This window comes from Salvelinus alpinus, chromosome 12, assembly GCF_045679555.1.
Source record: "Salvelinus alpinus chromosome 12, SLU_Salpinus.1, whole genome shotgun sequence".
Lineage (NCBI taxonomy): Eukaryota > Metazoa > Chordata > Actinopteri > Salmoniformes > Salmonidae > Salvelinus > Salvelinus alpinus.
The window spans coordinates 14,617,814-14,644,707 of record NC_092097.1 but is presented as its reverse complement, the minus strand read 5'-3'; the positions used below and the strand labels follow the sequence as shown (position 1 = coordinate 14,644,707).

At 42.1% G+C, this 26,894-nt stretch overlaps 1 protein-coding gene across 2 annotated transcripts in view; it reads left to right on the top strand.

Moving 5' to 3' along the window:
* Positions 1 to 26,894, top strand: part of LOC139535581 (caM kinase-like vesicle-associated protein) — an 86,237-nt gene that overhangs the window by 38,769 nt on the left and 20,574 nt on the right. The gene's annotated exons all lie outside the window — the stretch shown is intronic.

The following is a 26,894-nucleotide window of genomic DNA, read 5'->3' as shown; positions in this document are numbered from 1 at the left end:
GCTTCCCACAATAAGTTGGGTGAATTTTGGCCCATTCCTCCTGACAGAGCTGGTGTAACTGAGTCAGTTTTGTAGGCCTCCTTGCTCGCACACGCTTTTTCAGTTCTGCCCAAAAATTTTCTATGGGGTTGAGGTCAGGGCTTTGTGATGGCCACTCCAACACCTTGACTTTGTTGTCCTTAAGCTATTTTGCAACAACTTTGGAAGTATGACTGTGAACCATCAGATCCTCCTCTCCACCCTCTCCGAGCTGGGCATCTCCGGCGCGGCCCACGCTTGGATTGCGTCCTACCTGACAGGTCGCTCCTACCAGGTGGCGTGGCGAGAATCTGTCTCCGCACCACGTGCTCTCACCACTGGTGTCCCCCAGGGCTCTGTTCTAGGCCCTCTCCTATTCTCGCTATACACCAAGTCACTTGGCTCTGTCATATCCTCACATGGTCTCTCCTATCATTGCTATGCAGACGACACACAATTAATCTTCTCCTTTCCCCCCTCTGATAACCAGGTGGTGAATCGCATCTCTGCATGTCTGGCAGACATATCAGTGTGGATGACGGATCACCACCTCAAGCTGAACCTCGGCAAGACGGAGCTGCTCTTCCTCCCGGGGAAGGACTGCCCGTTCCATGATCTCGCCATCACGGTTGACAACTCCATTGTGTCCTCCTCCCAGAGTGCTAAGAACCTTGGCGTGATCCTGGACAACACCCTGTCGTTCTCAACTAACATCAAGGCGGTGACCCGTTCCTGTAGGTTCATGCTCTACAACATTCGCAGAGTACGACCCTGCCTCACGCAGGAAGCGGCGCAGGTCCTAATCCAGGCACTTGTCATCTCCCGTCTGGATTACTGCAACTCGCTGTTGGCTGGGCTCCCTGCCTGTGCCATTAAACCCCTACAACTCATCCAGAACGCCGCAGCCCGTCTGGTGTTCAACTTTCCCAAGTTCTCTCACGTCACCCCGCTCCTCCGCTCTCTCCACTGGCTTCCAGTTGAAGCTCGCATCCGCTACAAGACCATGGTGCTTGCCTACGGAGCTGTGAGGGGAACGGCACCTCCGTACCTTCAGGCTCTGATCAGGCCCTACACCCAAACAAGGGCACTGCGTTCATCCACCTCTGGCCTGCTCGCCTCCCTACCTCTGAGGAAGTACAGTTCCCGCTCAGCCCAGTCAAAACTGTTCGCTGCTCTGGCACCCCAATGGTGGAACAAACTCCCTCACGACGCCAGGTCAGCGGAGTCAATCACCACCTTCCGGAGACACCTGAAACCCCACCTCTTTAAGGAATACCTAGGATAGGATAAAGTAATCCTTCTAACCCCCCCCCCCTTAAAAGAGTTAGATGCACTATTGTAAAGTGGTTGTTCCACTGGATATCATAAGGTGAATGCACCAATTTGTAAGTCGCTCTGGATAAGAGCGTCTGCTAAATGACTTAAATGTAAATGTAAATGTATGACGGCTGCGTGGTCCAATGGTGTTTATACTTGCGTACTATTGTTTGTACAGATGAACATGGTTCCTTCAGGCGTTTGAAAATTGCTCCCAAGGATGAACCAGACTTGTGGAGGTCTACACATTTTTTTCTGAGGTCTTGGCTGATTTCTTTTGATTTTCCCATGATGTCAAGGAACGAGTCACTGAGTTTGAAGGTAGGCCTTGAAATACATCCACAGGTACACCTCCAATTGACTCAAATTAGGTCAATTAGACTATCAGAAGCTTCTAAAGCCATGACATCATTTCCCAAGCTGTTTAAAGGCACAGTTAACTTAGTGTATGTAAACTTCTGACCCAATAGAATTGTGATACAGTGAATTGTAAGTAAAATAATCTGTCTGTAAACAGTTGTTGACAAATTACTTGTGTTATGCACAAAGTAGATGTCCTAACCGACTTGCCAAAACTATAGTTTGTTAACAAGAAATTTGTGGAGTGGTTGAAAAACAGGTTTTAATGACTCCAACCTAAGTGTATGTAAACTTCCCGACTTCAACTGTACATGCCCTTATGTCAGTCATCAGTCAAAAAGACGGTGTCTTGTCCTGCTCCTGAAATCTGCTCCTACATTCATTTGGGCTCCCGACTGGCGCAGCGGTCTAATGCACTATATCTCAGTGCTAGAGGCATCACTACATATCCTGGTTCGATTCCCGGCTGTATCACAACCGGCCGTGATTGGGAGTCCCACAGGGCGGCCCACAATTGGCCTAGCATCGTCTGGGTTAGGGTTTGGCCGGGGTAGGCCGTCATTGTAAATTAGAATTTGTTCAAAACTGACTATCCTAGTTAAATAAAAAATAAAGAAATTCATCCCAGTTATCAGAAACAGAGCATGGGATAGGTGCATGTGTGACATCAATGTGTGCACAATTACAATGATAGTTTAATATGGTAAATTTCAGAAAATTTTATATAACAACAACACACTGGTGACAAGTAGGCTATGGTGTAATGGAAGGTTTTGCCTTGTGTGGTAGGTTTTGTGCGTTTTGACACTCTTATGTTTCGAGATTCAAGTTTTATGTCACATGCACAAGTACAGTGAAATGCCTTTCTTGCAAACTCAAAACTCAGCAATGCAATAATCAATAACAATGTATTACTAGAATAAAAACACACGAGAAATAGGTGTCATAACCGGCCATAAAATAACTACTGTGGCAGGTTTTGTGGGTTTTGACACTCTTATGTAGGTGTCATAACCAGCCATAAAGTATAGCAATATGTCACAACAGGTCTAAATATATGTGTCATGACAGTGTCATGACCATATTATGACAGGTTAGGACAAGTTATGACAGCTGTTATGACATGGTTTTGACCGTGTCATAATGTGTTATGACGCTGGGTGTCAAATAAAGTGTTACCTTTAACTCTTCCTCTCTGGGTCAGATCTCTTCATATTCGTGGGATTGTTGTTTTTCATAGGATGTGGGTAAACAAGTGAAAGCAGTGTCACTCCCAGTATAATTCCCAGTTATCTGACTTAACAAGAGACTCGAGCTACTTGTAGAGTGATGTAGTAATTCTCAATTATCCCAATCTTATGGGTCTCATCCAGAGTATGTTCAGAATCATGCATTACATGGAATCATTGTAATCGTTATTCCAGTTGTTGGAAGAACAATACACTGAGAAAACCTGGAAGGCAGAATTGGAATGAGTTGCTCCATTTTCGTGGCTCGTCCATTCTCAGAAGAACGCAACAACGTTAAGAATTTTCACTTTGATTTCATGCTGAGGCCCCTAAAAACAACAGCGGTTCCATAACACTTAGATCCACCAGCGTCTATCTCTCCTGAAATCCAGTGCAACACTCTTAATGAGTCTCTCCAAGGTGCTCCTGCCCTGTCCTCACATGCAGTGTAGAAGAGCACTGTGATCTTGCCAATTGAAAGAGAATCCAAATGAACACTGCAAGGCTTTCAAGATTAAACTGTGGAAATGGACCAGATGGCCCTTTGATTTTCTTTTTGAACGGGGGAAGACAAAAAAAAACTTAATTAGGATAATTCACAGTGAGGAAATGAGTCCTTACTAGCCTTCCGACAATGTTTGACCAATAGGTGGCACCACTGATCAAAACAAATGACCGCTGGCCATACACACATTATTTATGAATATTGGGCTATAGCGATCTTAATTCACATAGATTTATATGTTACTTTGTGTTCAACCCATGCACACATCAATAGTTGGGGAGTCGCTCTTTGCCTTTATGCTAGGCCTTATCGTGTACAGGTCATGTGTGTATGATTCCACTGCATTAATTCTACAGTACTCCCTCTTGCTGACTCACTACACTTTATCCTCTACAACACTTCTGCACTACTATAATATGCTCCCTATGAACTACAGCAGCCGCATGACAGACTGACAGAGGAGATCCAAGCAAGTTCAATGAGTTAAACACTGAAGCGTTGTGTCCTGATTTGGTTTTGATCTCAGAAATGCTTATTTAGGTCTTTAGTGGCTTAACCTGCATTCATAACCAGGTGGGAAGGTGGTATTTCCCACATACGACTGGGAAAAATCCACTTGAAAACTCCTCCAACTGTCAATTACTAGTGGGAAACATGCATATCATCCCTTAGCTCCGTCTTCTCCCACATGCTGACCTCTGACGTCACCTACCTTGATATCAGCAAAAACAAAACATGCTTTATAAAAAGCAATCTATTCATATTCATATTTTTTTAACAATATAATTTGTTTACAAGCATGATAGCAGTCCTTTTAGTTTATGGTTGACACAGCTTATTGGCCATTAGCCAATCGACGTTTCTCAACGAGTTCAAAGCACTTGAATGCGTTCAACTGGTATATATGACTTCACAACTGGAAATTTCCACTTTCCCACGCCGTTATGAACGCAGCATAAGAAACAACACACCTTTGCAATGAACAGCTCTGTGGCCTTTTTAACATATTCATAAAAGTATCCTCCCTTTTGGATTTTGGGTTATTCAGGATAAGGATATCACAGCCAAACAATATAATGCTATGACCATTTATATTCATACCTCATCTATACCTTTGAGCAATTTATTTATCATATTCAATTCAAGTTTTGGCCATCTTGAAGTTTAGACTAAACCCTGCACGTTTCCCTTGATTAAAACATCAGTCTTTGGGCACAGTTCTGTTTTTTCCACCTCCTCTGGCATGTTTCACACTCTGCACTTCTCTTTTCCAGTTCAGTGGAGGGATGTAGTTGACTCATAACCCGCAGTCCCTGTGGTTATATCCGCAGGGAGGGTGGGTTCAGGATTTAAGGTTATGAAATATTGTGTGGATGAAGGGTAGCTGTTGGGTTGAATAAAGAGAAACAATACATTAAAAAAAGTAATAAATGTATCATTCTTGTGTAATTTATATCTATAGGCTACATTGACATTTTTCTTTCGTTATTTGTAGGCTATTAGTGCATTAGCCTTAGCTTTAGGGCCTAATTTTACACGTGCCAAGTAGCCTACACGCCAATCACCGAACGCTTTTGGAAATGGGCAGAAAAAGTTAACTTAGATCCACTGAGGCAAAAAGGACAATATCTGACTTTAATTCAATAAGAGAAAAGCTGCGAAATGAAAAGTTGAAAATAAAGAGATGGGAGGGTCAGAAAAGTAATGTTTGGGAAAGATTTGGTAAAGTGGTAAAATAATTTGATAGCTTATGTGATGATTGTGAGACGCTTTACAAATTCGACAGTCAGAAGACAGAGACTTCAAATAGGCCTATGGCACGGTCATGGGAACTGTAGTCTACTGTTCAGATGGGTTAAATGGACACTGACTGTACAGTACCAGTCAAAAGTTTGGATACAACTACTCATGCCAGGGTTTTTTATTTTGTTTTACTATTTTAAGCGAAATATGATGTGACTGTCTATGGTTCTTATTTCTGTGTGCATATTTGTGCATGTAGAAAAACATGTTGACTCACCCTACTTGTAGAGAAACGCTAATGCCATCCTCCTCTCTTTCATGTTGATTAAACAGTCTATCACTTAGTCATACAGCACATGCTTTTATTTTTTGTTGTCCTAGGCTACCTGGCTAAAATGCTTGCTCACTAGCCTAACTTCCGTTCATGGGCAACGTTAGCTAGTTAACATTAGCCTTCTACATCTAGCTACGTATTGAGCTTCCATCCTCTCAGGCCAGGGGCATAACAATGTATGAATTAATGGTTGGATCAGAATCGCCGTTAAAATCATTGGACCGGACTGGAGAATTAAGTAAAACTACAAGTCCAAATCCCTATCTCCATCTATGGCTAATTTAGAAAAGGGACAATTTTAGCTAGCTGGTTAGCTAGCCACCGGAGGACAACAAAACAACGAGATGCAACAATTCAAGTTTCTCTGTCAATGATGTATGCCAGATGCTCGCAGGCTTCACTTGTCTTCAATGCTACGGACGACAACAATGTCATACTTGTTTGGACCAGACAGCATCAGATAAATGGCCTACACGTAGAGAGACAGAGGGGCACTGTTTCACTCACCCAGAGAAATTACAGTAATGAGACCTTGGCTATAGTTTCGACTGCACTTTCTCTTTGATCCAAAACAGTGACAGTGTAGTGAGCAGATGGACAGCTTGGTTTTAACTTGGTTCAAAGAATTTGTTTCCAGCATAACATTCTTGAAAGGGGGGGGGTTATATATTTACTTGTGGAACCTTGAGATACAAGATGGAGACTGAATTGAACCTGTAACATCTGGACTAAATAACATCTGGACTAAATAGCATAGAAGAGTGCCAGTCTGGGTGCCAGTCTGTCTGCTTTGGATAATTGTTTTGCAGAACATTGACACATCTTACAACACATTGAAATATCAATGAATTCTAGAATCGAATTGTAATTGTATTGCAGAACTATTTCTAGTAATGTCACCTCTTTTCCCCGTGGTATAAGATGGGTAGCAGTGACAGGACTGTGTTTTGTGACAGTCATCTTAAGAGCTCGGCTATATGTTATCTGTTCCCAGAATCATCTTGAGATGCAGAGCAACAGGCTGTGTGTGGAGTGAGCTACGTGCCAGAGAAAAGACTGGGTGTCTGTTTGGTTCACACTTACTGTGCTCTGATGTAACACTGCCCCAGAACTAAATAGGTGCTGAAGGAGGACTACCTTACTTGCAAATCCTGTTGAAGTGTGAAACATGGGGGAAACTGTGGGGAAAACTGTACATATTAAATTGATTATGTAGTAGGACTGTCAAAGTGAATGCGTTACTAACACGTTAACGCATAACATGTTTCTAGCGGAAAAAAATGTGATGCCTTTAATTGCATCTCCATTTCTTCAACGCACAGAACCTTATAAGCACACGTGTTTCCGCACAGCCCTTTTTAACCGCAGGACACAACACGGAACAAAGCTACAGTCAATGCTTGTGCCTTTACACCTCTGAAGACCGTGTGCCTCTAGCCAAAATCCTATCTTTCATATCGGCGAGAAAGAATATTTCAAATAAAAAAGATACACTTAGGCCACTGTAACAGTTTTGCCACAGATCCACAAGCAGCGTGCCTCCAGTTGACGAACTACACTTCCTCCCCAGTTACGATGACACACAGGTGTTCGGAGCACGCTAGATAGCTAATTAGCACAGGTGGCAACCTATGTCTTCCTTCTGTCTTCCGTTAATGTAACATGGAGATATGGCAGCATGGGAACACTAACCCTAACCCTATGATGGTGTGTAGTAATTTAACCTTTTGTTTTTGAAAATAATTTCTCGCTGATTTAAAAGATACGTTTCTTATGTTTCCAAAACTGTACCACAAGCGATGCGTGTTAATGTTAGAACAAGCATCGGGGCTCTGAACAAAACTCCCGCGGTCAGAAGATACTATCGTCAATAGGCGCTAAAGCAGATAGCGTCTATGAATGGGGTACCTGATAACTTGACCACTGACTAGGCTATGCACAAATTTGTATGGCACATGAAGAACTGGAAAGGAATAGGCTACGCAAAGAGCTGCGTCAAAGGTAGCATGTATATATGCAAGAATGTGGTGTGTGTGTGTGTGTGTTTGTGTGAGGATGTGTGTGTGTGTGTGTGTGAGAGCGGGAGTAAGTGAGAGAAAGAAGGTGTGGGAGGGAGGAAGAGTGTGTAAGACTATGTATGTAATGTTACCTAACAGTACAGATGGTTACAGTGTTTTTATAACATTGTTGGACAATTTTTAAATCTCTTTGCTCTTTGCATCCATAGAGACAGTTATTTTGTCCTATGGTCACACTCATTTAGAATGCCTGAAGCTTTAACAGTACTAAAAGCTGTATATGTGTGTGTGTGTGTGTGTGTGTGTGTGTGTGTGTGTGTGTGTGTGTGTACAAGTGTTAAACTTCAAGAACATTGATAAGAGGGATTAGGCCTACTTAAACATTGGGAGCATTAATAGCTAGCTGTATGTTAGTGACTTTTGTGTTGTTTATGATGATTTTTGTGTTTCTGTCCCTTACAATCAAGGTATAGTATGACTAACTCAATGCACTGCTTTGTAATGGAAAAATATTTATTTAGGGCCACATTTTTTGTAAATTCAAAAACTGCGATTCCAGTAGGTTCAACAACAGTACAGAGGTGTCTATTCCCATCAGTTCAGCAATAGGAAGCGGTTCATCCCTACCACTTCAATGGGAAGCATCCATCCTCGCTTGGCATCTTTTTTCATAATGTGCTTTCTTGAATTTACTGCACTAAATTTGTCTCTATTTTGCACTCTCAACACTGTAGTCAGCACTTTGAAGGACCTTCAATTAGTGTGGATCCCACATTTAAACTGAGTCTGCTATTATTTATCTGTGGCATGAGACATGTAATGTCAATTTTATGTGAGACAATTAAAGTGTGTAGCTGAAGCAGCATTGAGGAATAGCAATCTAATGAGTTTAGATGTGCAAGTGGCTCTGTTTGGAGGGGGAGAGAGGAGGGGGTCCAACCAATGAATGCACTCGTCTCCCAGAAACTAGTCATACACTAAATGGCCAAAGGTATGTGGACACCTGCATTAATATGGAGTTGGTCCTCCCTTCGCCGCTATAACAGCCTCTACTCTTCTGGGAAGGCTTTCCACTAGATGTTGGAATATTGCTGCGGGGACTTGCTTCCAGTCAGCCACAAGAGCATTAGTGAGTTCGGGCACTGATGTTGGGCTATTCGGCCTGGCTCGCAGTCAGCGTTCCAATCAGTGGAGGCTGCTGAGGGAAGTATGGCTCATAATAATGGCTGGAATGGAGTATAATGGCTGGAATAGAGTGAATGGAATGGTATGGTATCAAACAAGTGAAAAACATTTTTGATACCATTCCATTTACTCCCTTCCAGCCATTATTATGAGCCGCCTTCCCTTCAGCAACCTTCCAATTCATCCCAAAGGTGTTCGATGGGGTTGAGGTCAGGGCTCTGTGCAGGCCAGTCAAGTTCTTCCACACGATCTCGACAAACCATTTCTGTATGGACCTCGCTTTTTGCACGGGGTCATTGTCATGCTGAAACTTGAAAGGGCCTTCCCCAAACTGTTGCCACAAAGTTGGAAGCACATAATTGTCTACAACAGGGGCTCCTAAACTTTTTCAGCCTGGGACCCAAATTAGAAATTGTGTGTTTTCCTGGGACCCAAGCTTAGGAAAATATGCGACTATACATAAATATCGATATATTTCATTGCCCTTATGCCTATTTTTTTTATTTTTTATATTGTAACGGCTGTCGTAGTCGTTCTCCTCCTCAGACGAGGAGGAGCATGGATCGGACCAAGATGCGGATTGGTAAGTATTCATTATTTAATGGAAAAACAACAAACACTACAAAATACAACAACCAACAAACGTGACTAACCTGAAACAGTCCTGTGTGGCCCAAACACTGACACAGGAACAAACACCCACAAAACACAGGTAAAACCCAGGCTGCCTAAGTATGATTCTCAATCAGGGACAACGATTGACAGCTGTCTCTGATTGAGAATCATACCAGGCCGAACACAAAATCCCAACATAGAAAATCAAACCTAGACCAACCCACCCAACTCACGCCCTGACCAACTAAAACAAATACAAAACAAAGGAAAACAGGTCAGGAACGTGACAAATATAGACAAAAACAAATAACAATTAAATAACCATAAATATATTTTCATGTTTATTTTTCCCCATTAAAAACACTCTTACATTCCTGTCTAGGTTGGAACTGTTGCTGTTAAATACCATAAATAATTTCATTCTGAACTGGAATAAACGGATTGATCACATCACACAGATGTATAACAGAAAACACACACATACACACAGTCCTAATGAGAGGTGTGTGGCTGGTTGAAGTTTTCAACAAGCATGTCTATTCTGGGCTCAGTTTTTAACAGTGCAACACTGAGGCGATGCTCAGCACTGACACTGTTCCTGTACTTGAGAACCCTAACTTGCATAGGTATGTGGTGCCAAACTGGATCAGAACATCTACTGCTTTCTCAGTCAGACAGGAGAATGCTTCCTGCTGCAGATGAGCAACCCAGAACTGTGAAAGTATTTGCCTCAAAAAGCATCTTGCTTCAATCAGTTTATTCCAGTTCAGAATAAAAAATATTACTTGTAACAGCAACAGTTCCAACCTAGACTTGTTCTCAACAATAATTGATACAGTAAAATGTACAGTAGGCCTGAACTTTTCATCTTCATCTGTACTGTTTCTTAGGGTTGCACTATCAGTAGCTAGTTAGCTTGCTTTGGCTAATGTTAGTTATTAGATGTGTAACGTTACAAGGCCAGGGGATTGTTTGAAAGAGAAACTCACATCCACTCCTATGAGAGATAGTACTCCCTTATTTATTCTTATCATCACCTGTTATATAATGACAACAATGCCTTGCTAGTTGACTTACTCTTCCACTTTCGAAGCACTGTTTCCCGAAGCATTCTGCCCTGTTCTGAAAGAACTCCCTGGGTTTACCGTCATGTTGTGCCTGGATGTTTGATCAGAACGTGTCGTTTTATTAATTTGTTCGTTTTGAAAGACTCATTACTAAGCACTTCCCCACACAAAACACATTGTGGGCGCTCCTCATTATTTCTCAAAGTTTGTAAGAAAGAGACAAAGTTATCGCCGTATTTGCGTTTCATGACAATTGAGCTCAGTCAGAACTTGGAGTGATCTTCAAGAAAACTGCAGAAAAAAGATCCAATAAACCGCGAAGCACACCGGCATCTCCCTCTCCCTCTACCTCTCCCGCAGCTACCAAACTGAGCAGGGACCGCTGCTAAGCAGAGAGCGCACTGAACCGAGTTCGCAGTTGCACTTGGCCAAATCAATTCCAGTAATTCATTAAATAATTATAAATGTACGTCTTTGGGTCGCGACCCATACTTTAAGATGGTCTACAATGTCATTGAATACTGTTGTGTTAACATTTTCCCTTAACTGGAACTAAGGGACCTAGCCCGAACCATGAAAAACAGCCCCAGATCGTTATTCCTCCTCCACTAAACTTTACAGTTGGCACTATGCATTGGGGCAGGTAGCGTTCTCCTGGCACCCGCCAAACCCATATTAGTCCGTCAGACTGCCAAATGGTGAAGCGTGATTCATCACTCCACAGAACGCGTTCCCACTGCTTCAGAGACCAATGCCGGCGAGCTTTACACCACTCCAGTTGACGTTTGGCATTGCAAATGGTGATCTTAGGCAAATGGTGATCTTAGGCTGCTCGGCAAAGGAAACCCAATTCATGAAGCTCCCAACGAACAGTTATTGTGCTGACGTTGCTTCCAGAGGCAGTTTGGCAGTGTTGCAACGATTTTTACGCGCTTTAGCACTCGGCAGCCCCATTCTGAGAGCTTGTGTGGCCTAACATGCTTACCAGACCGGACGCGTCGCGTGCGCGAGCGTCGCAAAAATAAATTTAGAAATCCATGTTATTCAATTATTGCACCCAACGAGCGTCTGCGATGCCAAGGGCTAAATTAGAACTCCTTTCTATTTCTGAGAAAGATTGCACTGCAAGTCCTGCCTCTCCCATCTCCTCATTGGTTTATAGAAGCAGGTACCCACGTGCCATCTCCTCATTGGTTATACCCACGTGGGTGATTGAAAGATGAAATGTTTTGCCGGTTGTCGAGGTAAAAGTGTAGATGCCAATCAGTTCAAAGATGGAAAAGCCTGGAAGGAGGAGAGATTACTAGAAACAATTCGGTTGGCCGTTTTTTGTGTGGATTAATTGTCAGGTAATCCACACAATTGTGCATTTCAGGTAAAATAACAACTCAATGTTTATATCCCAGGACAAATTAGCTAGCAACAGCAAGCTAGCTAAATAGGACAAATTAGCTAACAAGTGCAAGATAACTAGCTAAATTGCCATAAATGTTTAATGCTTTTTGACCTGTCCCCAAAATTAATGTCATTGGTTCAGAGTTTGTTTTGATATTTTAACCTGCGTGTCTTGATCGCGTTTGGTGTAGGGGGACAAAATACATTTCTGCACGATAGCGCACGATGGCGCACGCGCGCAGCCGGTTTAGGTTCCGTGTAACACTTCGCGGTTGAGCCATTGTTGCTCCTAGACGTTTCCACTTATAGTAGTAGTTCTAGCAGGACAGCAATTTGACGAACTTACTTGTTGAAATTCACTGAGCTCTTCAGTACGGACCATTCTACTGCCAATGTTTGTTTATGAAGATTGCATGGCTGTGTGTTTGATTTTATACACCTGTCAGCAACGAATCCACAAATTTGAAGGGGTGTCCACATACTTTCGTATAGTGTATATTGTAGTGTTGTGTATATTGCAGCCATTTCAGAAGGTCTCCCCAGAAGTCACTACATTACTGCTAACATCATGTACTGTAAATGTCTGTGTAAATTAATTAGATTATGTTTCAGATTAATCATTGTAAACTTCAAAGAAAGAAGAAAACAGTTATAAGTTAGCAAGCAAAAAGCTTTTATGTGTGTGTGTGTGTGTGCATACAATGTGCATGTGTGTGCGTGCGTGTGAATGTACACTTCCTCCAAGGTTGTCAGGCGTAGTAAAAGCATAGCCACAGGAGAGCAGTATATCTGTTTTTTTGCTGGAGAGTCAGATATCTCTGTCGGGGCCTGAGTTATACCAGTCATGCTCGTTAATCGCTCAGCCTCCACAGGCCACCCTTCATCATGAATAATTTGCTGCGATATTGAGCTCCTTCGGAAGAGAGCTGGGATTTTTTTTATGTAATTAGGTGTCCAAAATGCACTACCATCACCTCACATTGATATCTACACACACCCACACCCTTTCATCTTCCACTGCACTGTAGAGTTGACACAGTACTACTAAATACCCTCGGACAGACACACATGTGCAGCTAAATTTAGACAAGGTATTAGTTTCCTATGCAGATCTGAAAAGACACATACACGTGCAGGATACACTTCACACTTAAATGCACATGTGCATGCATGCGCTCACTCAGGCATACTGTGCAGTGCATAGTATTGCCACACACACACACTGTCCCTTAGGAAGTATTGTCTCTAACTGTAGTATCATCAACACAGATCTACATTGTACTCTAACATGCTCTATTTAAGTAATAAGACACGGGGGGGGGTGTGTGGTATATGGCCAATATACCACAGCTAAGGCCTGTTCTTAAGCACCATGCTACGCAGAGTGCCTGGATATTGATATATTGCCATAATACAACAAACCCCGAGGTGCCGTATTGCTATTATAAACTGGTTACCAATGTAATTAGAGCAGTAAAAAGGAATGTTTTGTCATACTGTACCTGTGGTATGCGGTCTGATATATCCCGGCATTCAGACAATCAGCATTCAGGGCTCAAATCACCCAGTTTATAATTAATCAATAAGGCACGAGGGGGTGTGGTATATGGCCAATAAACCACGGCTAAGGGCTGTTCTCTTATGCACGACGCAACACAGACTGCCTGGATACAGCCCTTAGCCATGGTATATTGGCCATATACCACAAGGCGCCTTATTGCTGTTATAAACTGGTTACCAACATAGCAGTAAAAATACATGTTTTGTCATACCCGTGGTGTACGATCTGATATACCACCCAGTTTATAATGTAGAATATTGTCTAGCATCTCTCATTGTGACAAGGGCTGAATACAGTCTAGATTACCTGAGGTATAACCTACAACCTTTGCTACCAACTAATACGATGTTAAGCTCTATACTAGTGATGCACCGACATGACATTTTTGGCTGATACCGATATCCAATATTTTCCTTGCCAAAAAAACGATACCGATAACCAATATTTAAAATTATAGCAGCTTTTTAAGCATTCTAGTACAGTTAAATAGTTAACACACACACATGGACGCAGCGATCTAAGGCACTGCATCTGCACTGCATCTCAGTGCAAGAGGCGTCACTACAGTCCCTGGTTCGAATCCAAGCTGTATCACATCCGGCCGTGATTGGAAGTCCCATAAGGCGGCGCACAATTGGCCCAGCATCATCCGGGCTGTCATTGTAAATAAGAATTTGTTCTTTACTGACTTAGCCTAGTTAAATAAAGGTTACACACAAACACACACACCACACTGACCAAAAAGGTATTTTGTTGGCATTTACGTATGTCCCCATTACCAGTAAAACATAATCAAAACCTATTTCTTTCACTTACTTGCTGTGCTGTTTCGTTGTTCAGTCGTTTCATTCTCAACCAGGATTTCTATGGAACGCAGTTTGGGTCTTTGCGTGTCAAAAAAGATACATGTTAAATAACACTATTTGACGTGTCAAATAACACTATTTGACGTGTCAAATAAACTTGTTGACCAATCAGGACCTGAATATGACTGCACGTCACATAATAATTTAACGCATTCATACATTTTTTACATAGTTATTACACATTGATTACAATATCACTCGTATTTCATATCTCACAACGATTCATTGATACGTATGCTATGATGCTGGTAAAGTTGTCTCGTGCTTATACAGTGCTGGTCATAAAAAAAGCTAGCTCATGGATGCAAACAATGTTCTTCCACAAAAACATAGCAAAACAACAATCTGTTTCAGTAGCTATAGTTAGCTAGCTAACTATATAGCTAGGTGTCATCATCTAAAATAACCCTAATTTATAAAACAGTTCTTATTTGATTAATGGTAGTCGGACCCATCTATGTGAAGCTAGCCACAATATGGATTAGCCACAATATAGTGGACTTTGCGGTTAGCCTTCAAAATAAAAGTATGGCATAATTATACTATTTGTATTAATTTGCATCACTGTCAATGACATACTTTTATTTTGAAGGCAAACTGCAAAGTCCACTATTGCCTAATCCTTATTGTGGCATGCTTCACAACACATAACCCGGTCCGGTCGAGAGTCACTAGCCAGATGAAGCTAGCTGGCTCCTTATAATGTTAGCTTTGGGCAACAGGGTTAAGTAGCTGGGTAGCTATTTATTTTCATGAACTGAAGTTCAATTTCAATAGGCGAACAACAAATGGCAACCTAGCTAATACTTACTCACAAGGATTCCTAAATCATTGCTAAGAATAATGAAAATGACTGCAGTTTCTACTAGTCATTGTTTTCAGGCTGGTTGTATTGGTGCTAGCTAGGTACCAAGCTAAAGCTAGCTACCCCAGAAGTTGCAGTCATACAAATGATGCTTTATTACCAACGCGGTATTGTAAACACATCGTTTGTGGCCAGTGTTTGCTTGTTTGCAGACTTTTTTGTACAGCTTTGACAGTGCTACGGTATCTTTTTTGACACGCAAAGACCCAAACGGCGTTCCATAGTATGTATGTGTACGTGAAGCAAATCGCAGTGACGCTATTACTTTGTAACTCCGGTAGGGCAACATCTGAAAAATAGCGTACTTGGTAGTGTGTACCGGTGCTTGACCAGTCGGCGAAAGCCAACATCACCCACGACAGACAACAGTTGATTGTCAAGGGCAATGAATTCCATTATCTTGCCTTTGAGTTGTCTCGCAGAAATGTTCTTACTCTTTCAAATGACTGCTCTACTTGTTGACTGCTCGATCCACACAGCAGACATTGTGTGGGCTAGGCTAGGAATGCTGTGTTGCGCGGCTAGCGCAAAATTTTACGTGGCGTCATTACGTCATGTACCTACGTTATATAGGTATGCACGGTAGCTTTGACATAGGTTTTTAACATCAGCGTTAAGCTAGATATCGGGCCGATACCGATGTTGGCATTTTTAGCTAATATCGGCTGATTCCGATATGTTCACCGATATATCGTGCATCCCTAATCTATACATGTATTGCAGGAATTAACTTGCATGTACATTTTAAATTTCTGATACAGTATCATGATCATTGTGAGTTTGAATCATATATAGACTATATATACAAAAGTATGTGGACACCCCTTCAAATTAGTGGATTTGGCTACTTCAGCCACACTCATTGTTGACAGGGGAATAAAATTGAGCACACAGCCATGCAATCTCCATAAACAAACATTGGCAGTAGAATGGCCTTACTGAAGATCTTAGTGACTTTCAACATGGCACGTTTCCATCAAGTCAGTTTGTCATATTTCTGCCCTGCTAGAGCTGACACGGTTAACAGTAAGTGCTGTTATTGTGAAATAGAAACGTTTAAGAGCAACAACGGCTCAGCCGTGAAGTGGTAGGCCAAACAAGCTCACAGAACCGGACAGCCGTGTGCTGAAGCACGTAGAACATAGAAATCATCTGTCCTCGGTTGCAACACTCACAACCGAGTTTCAAACTGCCTCTGGAAACAATGTCAACACAATAACTGTTTGTCAGGAATTCCATGAAATGGGTTACCATGGCCAAGCAGCCACACACAAGCCTAAGATCCCCATGCGCAATGCCAAGCGTCGGCTGGAGTGGTGTAAAGCTCGCCGCCATTGGACTCTGGAGCAGTGGAAACACATTCTCTGGAGTGATGAATCATGCTTCACCAACTGGCAGTCCTACAGACGAATCTGGGTTTGGTGGATGCCAGGAGAACGCTACCTGCCCAAATGAATGGAAGCAAGTCTCCGCAGCAATGTCCCAACATCTTGTGGAAAGCCTTTCCAGAAGTGTGGATGCTGTTATAGCAGCAAAGGGGGGACCAATTCCATATTAACGCCCATTCCATGATTTTGGAATGAGATGTTAGACAGGCAGGTGTCCACATAGTTTTGGTCATGTAGTGAATATATTAGTTAAAACATATTGATGGATCAACTACCAACACTGAATATAACATTCCCGTAGTGTCTCACATTCACTGTCTCTCTGTGACTGTATTACCAGGGCTCTGCCATGGTTAAAAAGGAGAGGGTGGCAAAAAGGGATTTCTTCTGTTCACCCTGGCAGCTTACAGAGAGGAGCTGCTGGCATACATAGATCTCTGGTTATCTCTGTTATGAAACAAGAATAGTCAGATTAATGCCTCTGGCTCTGACAAATTACAATTTGTATGATATGCTACAAATACATTTTTTGGGGGGGGCTAACATTAGCTAGGTGGCTAACATTAGTTATGCTAGGGGTTAAGGTTAGAGGAAGTTGTATTTAACCTTTATCTAACTAGGCAAGTCAGTTAAGAACAGTTTCTTATTTACAATGACAGCCTACCTGGAAACAGTGGGTTAACTGCCTTGTTCAGAGGTAGAATGACAGATATTTATCTTGCCAGCTCGGGGATTCGATCCAGCAACCTTTCGGTTACTGGCCCAACACTCTTACCACTAGACTACCTGCCGCCCCAAAGTGTTAGCTGACATGCTACGTAGCAAAATAATTATAAGTAGTTGCAAAGTTGCTAATTAACTAAAATGCTCAAGTTGTCCGCGATGTAATTTGAACATGCAACCTTTCGGTCGCTAGACTTTCGCATTTTACACCCACCCACCAAATCATATGTGAAGAATGCAACAAAGATGCAGAATCATCTGTCCAAGTGCTTAAAGTTCCCTCAGCGTTCACGACAAGCAGCCTCTGACAAAAGTCCCTTTACTTCTATTCAAAGTGAAAATTATGAATCAGACACCTTATCGATAGCAACTGCTCAATTTTGACTCAATGGAGGAACGTAGTCAGAGAAATGCTGATGAATGTTTTGCTCAATCCTGTGTATGCAACTGATTCAACTCTGATGCTCACAGGCAATGTGAATTGGAAGAGATTTCTGAATGTTCTTCGCCCAGCATACAGCCCTCCAACCAGACATGCTTTATCTACTCATTTGCTGGATGCAGAGTTCAATAGAGTTCAAGTGAAGGTCAAGCAAATCATAGAGAAAGCAGACTGTATTGCAATCATCTCTGATGGGTGGTCGAATGTTCGTGGGCAAGGAATAAATAACTACATCATCTCCACCCCTCAACCAGTATTCTACAAGAGCACAGACACAAGGGACAACAGACACAACAGTCTCTACATTGCAGATGAGCTGAAGGCAGTCATCAATGACCTTGGACCACAGAAGGTATTTGCGCTGTTGACAGACAATGCTACGAACATGAAGGCTGCTTGGTCTAAAGTGGAGGAGTCCTAACCTCTCATCACACCCATTGGCTGTGCTGCTTATGCATTGAATCTTCTCCTCAAGGACATCATGGCACTGAAAACAATGGATACACTCTACAAGAGAGCCAAGGAAATGGTTAGGTATGTGAAGGGTCATCAAGTTATAGCAGCAATCTACCTCACCAAGCAAAGTGAGAAGAATAAGAGCACCACATTGAAGCTGCCCAGCAACACCCGTTTGGGTGGTGTTTTTATCATGTTGTACAGTCTCCTGGAGGGGAAGGAGTCTCTCTAACAAATGGCCATATCACAGTCTGCCGATATGGACAGCCCCATCAAGAGGATGCTCCTGGATGGTGTATTTTGGGAGAGAGTGGTAAGCAGCCTGACACTCCTGAAACCTATAGCAGTATCCATTGCACAGATTGAGGGAGACAATGCCACCCTGTCTGATGTTCAGACTCTGCTTGCAGATGTAAGAGAATAAATCCGTACTGCCCTGCCCACTTCACTGTTGCTCCAAGCAGAGGAAACTTCCGATCTGAAATACATCAAAAAGCGTTAAGTCTTCTGCCTGAAGCCCATACACGCCGAAGCGTACATGTTGAACCCCAAGTATGCTGGCAAGAGCATCTTGTCTGGTGCAGAGATCAACAAGGCCTATGGTGTCATCACTACCGTGTCTCGCCACCTTTGTCTGGATGAGAGCAAGGTTCTTGGCAGTCCGGTGAAGTACACTTCCAAGCAAGGGCTTTGGGATGGAGATGCAATATGGCAGTCGTGCTAACATATCTCATCAGCCAACTGGTAGATCTGAGGCTCTTTCCCCTGTTGCCTCCATCATCCTCCAAATCCCACCAACATCAGCCGCCTCAGAGCGCAACTAGTCCTTGTTTGAGAACACACACAGCAAAGCACACAACAGGCTGACCAATGCAAGGGTTTAAAAATTGGTGGTCATCTGGGCAAATTAGATGCATTTTGAGCCTAACAACGAGCCATCCTCAACAAGGTCGGAAAGTGACAGTGAAGATGAGGCCTCAGAGTTTGATGTTCAAGAGGTGGACATTGAGGAGGTCCAGGGAGAAGACATGGAAGCTTGAGAGGAAGACAACCAAGCTTTACTTTAGACTCATTTTACAGATGTATGTTGAAAAGTTTTTGGGAGATGCGATGGATCATTGGGGATTATTCAATATTCCCTTTTGTTATTCATTGAAATCATCCCATGTGAAGTTGCAACTCATTTAATTAAAGTTAAATTTGTAACTAAATATATTTTTTATTTCTATTGGAAGGATTTAATCATTTGCAATTATGTCTACTTATTATAAGGTAAAAGGTTTATGTTTCTGTCTCCATATGATATGGTAAATATATCCAATGCAAAAACATCTACATTTAAATGGTATTAATATTAATTTGCACATATTCCCGTTAATTCCCATATATTCCCGTTAATTCCCATATAGTCCTGTTAATTCCCACAAAGTTTCCACGTCTGAATTTTCCCCAAAATGTGCATCCCTATTTGTGTGGATGTTTTGGTTCTACAAAGCTGTGTACATCTTAATATTCAATAATCAGTTAATTGCATTCATTCTTGCACCATACGATCAATTATCAGTTCTAAACATGTATTTCTCTTCTTTATGCTGCCTGCAGCATGATCCATTTTTTCTGCGTGCATATATGACAGACAGCTGTTGTTCGGAGCACGTCTCCGGAGCCACTCTGAGCGTATTAACGCTGGTGTAGAATTATGGCAGCCAGCCAGCAGGTCAAACTAGCAACTAAAATGAACGAGTCACTCAGAAAAACAAATGTTGACTCTCGAGTCAGTAAAAACAGTTGTTCAAAAAGAACGAATCGTTCACGAACTGCACATCACTAGTCAGCGAGCTGCCTTTGAGAGAAACGGGAATAATTGATAGAGAAGCCTTCTTATTTTACCCTCTCATTTTTTCTCTCTGTGTCTCTGTCTTCCCCCCGACATGCAAAGGTACAGAGGAGCATCAGTGGCAGTCTCTCAGACCTGAGAAGGTTTGACGTGGTTTAGATTATACCTCATGATGGGCTTCGATGTCATTCAGGCACTGTAGCACTAGCAAAGTGGACGGAGCTACAGTTGAAGTCGGAAGTTTACATACACCTTAGCCAAATACATTTAAACTCAGTTTTTCACAATTCCTGACATTTAATCCTAGTAAAAATTCCCGGTGTTAGGTCAGTTAGGATTACCACTTTATTTTAAGAATGTGAAATGTCAAAATAATAATAGAGAGAATGATTTATTTCAGCTTTTATTTCTTTCATCACATTCCCAGTGGGTCAGAAGTTTATATACACTCAATTAGTATTTGGTAGCATTGCCTTTAAATTGTTTAACTTGTGTCAAACGTTTCGGGTAGCCTTCCACAAGCTTCCCACAATAAGTTCGGTGAATTTTGGCACATTCCTTCTGACAGAGCTGGTGTAACTGAGTCAGGTTTGTAGGCCTCCTTTCTCGCACATGCTTTTTCAGTTCTGCCCCGTTCTATAGGATTGAGGTCAGGGCTTTGTGATGGCCACTCCAATACCTTGACTTTGTTGTCCTTAAGCCATTTTGCCACAACTTTGGAAGTGTGCTTGGGGTCATTGTCCATTTGGAAGACCCATTTGCGACCAAGCTTTAACTTCCTGACTGATGTCTTGAGATGTTGCTTCAATATATCCACATCATTTTCCTACCTCATGATGCCATCTGTTTTGTGAAGTGCACCAGGCCCTCCTGCAGCAAAGCACCCCCACAACATGATGCTGCCACCCCCGTGCTTCACGGTTGGGATGGTGTTCTTCGGCTTGCAAGCCTCCCCCTTTTTCCTCCAAACATAACGATGGTCATTATGGCCAAACAGTTCTATTTTTGTTTCATCAGACCAGAGGACATTTCTCCAAAAAGTACGATCTTTGTCCCCGTGTGCAGTTGCAAACCGTAGTCTGGCTTTTTTATGGCGGTTTTGGAGCAGTGTCTTTTTCTTTGCTGTGCGTCCTTTCAGGTTATGTCGAAATAGGACTCGTTTTACTGTGGATATAGATACTTTTGTCCCTGTTTCCTCCAGCATCTTCACAAGGTCCTTTGCTATTGTTCTGGGATTGATTTGCACTTTTTCGCACCAAAGTACGTTCATCTCTAGGAGACGGAACGCGTATCCTTCCTAAGTGGTATGACGGCTGCGTGGTCCCATGGTCTTTATACTTGCATACTATTGTTTGTACAGATGAACATGGTACCCGTTTGGAAATTGCTCCCAAGGATGAACCAGACTTGTGGAGGTCTACAATTGCTGATTTCTTTTCATTTTCCCATGATGTCAAGCAAAGAGGCACTGAGTTTGAAGGTAGGCCTTGAAATACATCCACAGGTACACCTCCAATTGACTCAAATGATGTCAGTTAGCCTATCAGGAGCTTCTAATGCCATGACATCATTTTCTGGAATTTTCCAAGCTGTTTAAAGGCACAGTAAACTTACTGTATGTAAACTTCTGACCCACAGGAATTGTGACACAGTGAATTATAAGTGAAATAATCTGTCTGTAACCAATTGTTGAAAAAATTACTTGTGTCATGCACAAAGTAGATGTCCTAACCGACTTGCCAAAACTATAGTTTGTTTTCAAGAAATTTGTGGAGTAGTTGAAAAACGAGTTTTAATGACTCCAACCTAAGTGTGTGTAAACTTCCGACTTCAACTGTATACTGTATTCCACACAAAAAGATGAAGCCCTTGCATTGCTGTAGTAGCCTCTTCATGTAATATATTGGTCAGGCCCGATGGTCAGGGGGCCGGAACATAATTACAAATCACTTGTAGACTGTAAATTGACTGCAAGATGCCCAAACAGATATATTATTTGACTAAAACATAATAATTTCAAACCAGCGATTGTATTTTTAATATGGGTTGCTCTGCTTTTCACTGACACTCGCAACTCAACAATCATCTATTTGGTATTTGCAACGTGCTCTGCCCAACTATGCAATTTAAGACAATCCACTTTTTTAAAAGAAGCTAATGGTCAATCCTCTGTGGCCAAATCATGCTTTCTGGTGTAGTAGCTTATTTTGAATGATGTATTTATTTCTCTATAGACAGGAATTAGCTAGTTAGGCTATATCATTTTGGCAATTTAATTCAATTTACTTGCGGGAAAGCTTCCCCTAGCCTTAGGGACGCATGGCGCATTGTAAAGATGGGGAGAGGTCTGTCCGTAATAAAGAGATGCTTTGCTTTTTTGACACCACACTCCAAAAAGCAAGTTCTGCAGGCTATAGTTTAGTCTAATCTTGATTATTATTCAGTCGTGTGGCCCAGTGCTACAAGGAAAGACCTAGTTAAGCTGCAGCTGGCCCAGAACAGAGCGGCACGTCTTGCTCTTCATTGTAATCAGAGGGCTGATATAAATACTATGCATGTCAGTCTCTCTTGGCTAAGAGTTGAGGAGAGACTGACTGCATCACTTCTTTTTATAAGAAACGTTAATGTGATGAAAATTCCAAAATGTTTGCATAGTCTACTTACACACAGCTCTGACACACACACTTACCCCACCAGACGTGCCCCCTGGGGTCTTTTCACAGTCCCCAAATCCGGATCAAATTCAAGAAAGCGTACAGTATTATATAGAGCCATTATTGCATTGAACTCGGTTCCATCTCATATTTCTCAAATATACAGCAAACCTGGTTTTAAAAAACAGATAAAGCAACACCTCACTGCACAACGCCTCTCCTCTATTTGACCTAGATAGTTTGTGTTAATGCGTTGATATGTAATTTAAAAAATGTATGTAGTTCTGTCCTTGAGCTGTTCTTTTCTATTCATGTTCTGTATTATCTCATGTTTTGTGTGGACCACCAGGAAGAGTAGCTGCTGCTTTTGCAACAACTAATGGGGATCCTAATAAAATGCCTAAAAATGTCATGGTGGGATTAGGCAGGAAGGCTGTACTCTACCGTCTTCAAATTGCTCATCGGAATTCAGTAAAAATGATGCACGCCGTTGCATCCGAGTTGCATGTTCTTTTAAGATGAATTACCATAAACTAAATGTGATTTCTGTCATTCTGAGAACCGTGGGTGGATGCCCTAATCAGGTTACACAACCAATGCATATGGTTCCGGTAAATTTCTTAAATGTCTTGTGAATTAAAATGCTGCCGGTCAAATGTCCGGCGCCACATTTTCCTAACGGAAACTCAGGTGTGTGGGTGTGTGTGCATGTGTGTGTGTGTCTCAGTCACCAGATCTCAACCCAATCGAACACTTATGGGAGATTCTAGAGCGGCGCCTGAGACAGTATTTTCCACCACCATCAACTAAACACAGAATTATGGAATTTCTCATGGAAGAATGGTGTTGCATTCCTCCAATAGAATTCCAGAATCTATCGCAAGGCGCATTGAAGCTGTTCAATGCTGATTCAAAGTTCACCTTGAATCGGAGACATCCTTGACCTTTTTAGGACTTTTTTCTGTTATACAACCAGGCTGGAAAACGTTCATTAGCATATCTGCGTGCAAGGCAGCTTTACCCTTCACAGCGTAATGTTTGCAAATGCAATAACTCACTTTTGTATTACCTTTGGTTAAAATAAATTAGATTTCACCGAATTGGATGGGCAACTTTCATTTCGTTTAGACATTGTGATAGGAATTAAAAGGTGTTTAAGAAACCCTTGCATTTTTTTCTGTCTCCAGTAAGGTTGCAGGGAAGGTGGGCGAGGCTCCTACCTCATATGGTATACATGGCTAGAGAAATAGGCTCTGGAAAGTATGTACTACTGTATGGAAAGATTGTACTGTATGGATATTGTCCACATTGTGTACCGTTGAAGTCCGTCAGAACTCTGTAATTGATTGTTTTGTTGCCATTGCTAGCAGTGCACTTATTCAAGCCACAAGGATTATGACTAACACACAAAACATCTCAGGGAGCATAAAGAGCCATCCGGAAGATGTTGTAGATGTGAATCAGAAAATAAGGTGCCCTTTTGGTTTACTTCTTTATGGCTAGTTGCAGCATTTCATTTGTTTGCCAGGGGTGATCTTTGCTTTGCTTTGCCTCTGACAGCACTGACATTCAGCCCACACTTAACCAGCCAGCAAGCCAGCCAGCCCCTAGCCTGGTCCGCTCCCCTCTCCTCTCCATCACACTCTCAAGCCTCACACTAAGAAAGCAACACACCATTCTCTAACCTGTCTCCACAGTGGCAATTTTCCTGCAATTATCACGTTACTCGTTAATCTAAAAGACCAATTCAAGAGAATACAGTAGGCTCTCTTCAATTTGCACTAGACTCCACTGCACTTAATGCTTGATTGGTTCTTTTCTGCTATCTTCATTGTATTTCAAGTTGCTAATACTGGAACAAGCACATCAGTTTTTCTCCTTATAAGAATACTTTTCAAAGTCACTCACACCATCAGAGCATGTATTTCAATGTCATGGTTACAGGCTGACTACACGCGAGCGTTGCAAAATACATTTAGAAATCTTTATTATTTCATTATTGCACCCACACTGCTCGCGCGCACCAACGAGCGTCTGTGTTGCCAAGGGCTAAAATAGAAGTCAGTTCTATTTCTGATGCAGATCGCACGGCAAGTCCTGCCTCTCCCATCTCCTCATTGGTTTATAGAAGCAGGTACCCACGTGCCATCTCCTCATTGGTTATACCCACGTGGTTGACTGAAAGACGAATGAGTCAGTGGCGGTAATGTACCTAATTTATGAAAGTTGCCAATCGCAATATAAAGTCAAGAGAAGAAAAAGACAAGAAGGAGAGACAACTAGAAACTATTCGGTTGACCATTTTATGTGTGGATTAATTGTAGGAGCAGAGGACCTTGTGCATTTCAGGTAAAATAACAACTCAATGTTTATATCCCAGGACAAATTAGCTAGCAACAGCAAGCTAGCTAAATAGGACAAATTAGTTAGCAAGTGGAAGCTAGCTAGCTAAATTGCCATAAATGTTTAATGCTTTTCGACCGGTCCCCAAATTAATGTAATTGGTTCAGAGTTTGTTTTGATATTTTAACCTGCATGTCGTGATCGCGTTTGGTGTAGGGGGACAAAATAAATATATGCACGATGGTGCACGCGCGCCGCCGGTTTGGGTTCCATGTTAGGTTGAAGTGGAGTAATAACATGTCAAGTCCTCATAGCCTTTATTTTCGGTGTCCCTCTCTCTCATCGGAGTGCGAGACAGTAAATGGCAAACATTAGAACATCAGCGACCTTCTGACACCAGTATTTCTTTAGTCCATACGGTTGTTGTCCTGCCCCTCCATATTGACCGTATCATAGCCACTCAATTCCAGGGAGGGAAAGCCATATCAGAGTCGTCCTGACCCTACAGCAATCCCCAGGGTTCAGGACGGATGAAAGAAATGAATGTCAAGAATGTTCGTCTTAGAATGGTGGGAATGTGTGCAAGAAAGAGGGAGGAAAGAGAGAGGCAGAGCACAGACAACACTGCACTAATTTCACACACTTTGTACATTGCATGAGAGAAAAAGGAAAGGAAAGGGGGATACCCAGTCAGCATTCAACTGAGTGCCTTCAACTGAAATGTGTCTTCCGCATTGAACCCAACCCCTCTGAATCAGAGAGGTGCGGGGGGCTGCCTTTGTCGACATCCACGTCTTCGGCGCCCAGGGAACAGTGGAGAGCTAGAGAAAGAAAGAAAAAAGTAGATAACAAAGGTATATTTCACTCAACATGTACTGCACTGACACAACTGACCAATGATTTTTTTTGAAAGAAAATGATATTAGGAAGATTGTGGGAGCTGTACTGTTAGATTTCAGTGCAGCGTTTGATATTATTGACCATAACCTGTTGTTGAAAAAAAGTGGATTTTCAAACTCTGCCTTATCATGGATTCAGAGCTATCTATCTAATAGTACTCAACGGGTTTTCTTTAATGGAAGCTTTTCTAGTGTCGAACATGTAAAGTGTGGTGTACCGCAGGGTAGCTCTCTAGGCCCTCTACTCTTTTCTATTTTTACCAATGACCTGCCACTTGCATTAAACAAAGCATGTGTGTCCATGTATGCTGATGATTCAACCATATACGCATCAGCAACCACAGCTAATGAAGTAACTGAAACCCTTAACAAAGAGTTGTCTGTTTTGGAATGGGTGGCCAGTAATAAACTGGTCCTGAACATCTTTAAAACTAAGAGCATTCTATTTGGTACAAATCATTCCTTAAGTTCTAGACCTCCGCTGAATCTGGTAATGAATGGTGTGGCTGTTGAACAAATTGAGTAGACTAAATGACTTGGCGTTACCTTAGATTGTAAACTGTCATGGTCAAAACAGAAAGATTCAATGGTTGTAAAGATGGGGAGAGGTCTGTCCGTAATAAAGAGATGCTCTGCTTTTTTGACACCACACTCCAAAAAGCAAGTTCTGCAGGCTCTAGTTTAGTCTAATCTTGATTATCGTCCAGTCGTGTGGTCCAGTGCTACAAGGAAAGACCTAGTTAAGCTGCAGCTGGCCCAGAACAGAGCGGCACGTCTTGCTCTTCATTGTAATCAGAGGGCTGATATAAATACTATGCATGTCAGTCTCTCTTGGCTAAGAGTTGAGGAGAGACTGACTGTATCACTTATTTTTATAAGAAACATTAATGTGTTGAAAATTCCAAATTGTTTCCATAGTCTACTTACACACAGTTCTGACACACACACTTACCCCACCAGACATGCCACCAGGGGTCTTTTCACAGTCCCCAAATCCAGATCAAATTCAAGAATGCGTACAGTATTATATAGAGCCATTATTGCATTGAACTCGGTTCCATCTCATATTGCTCA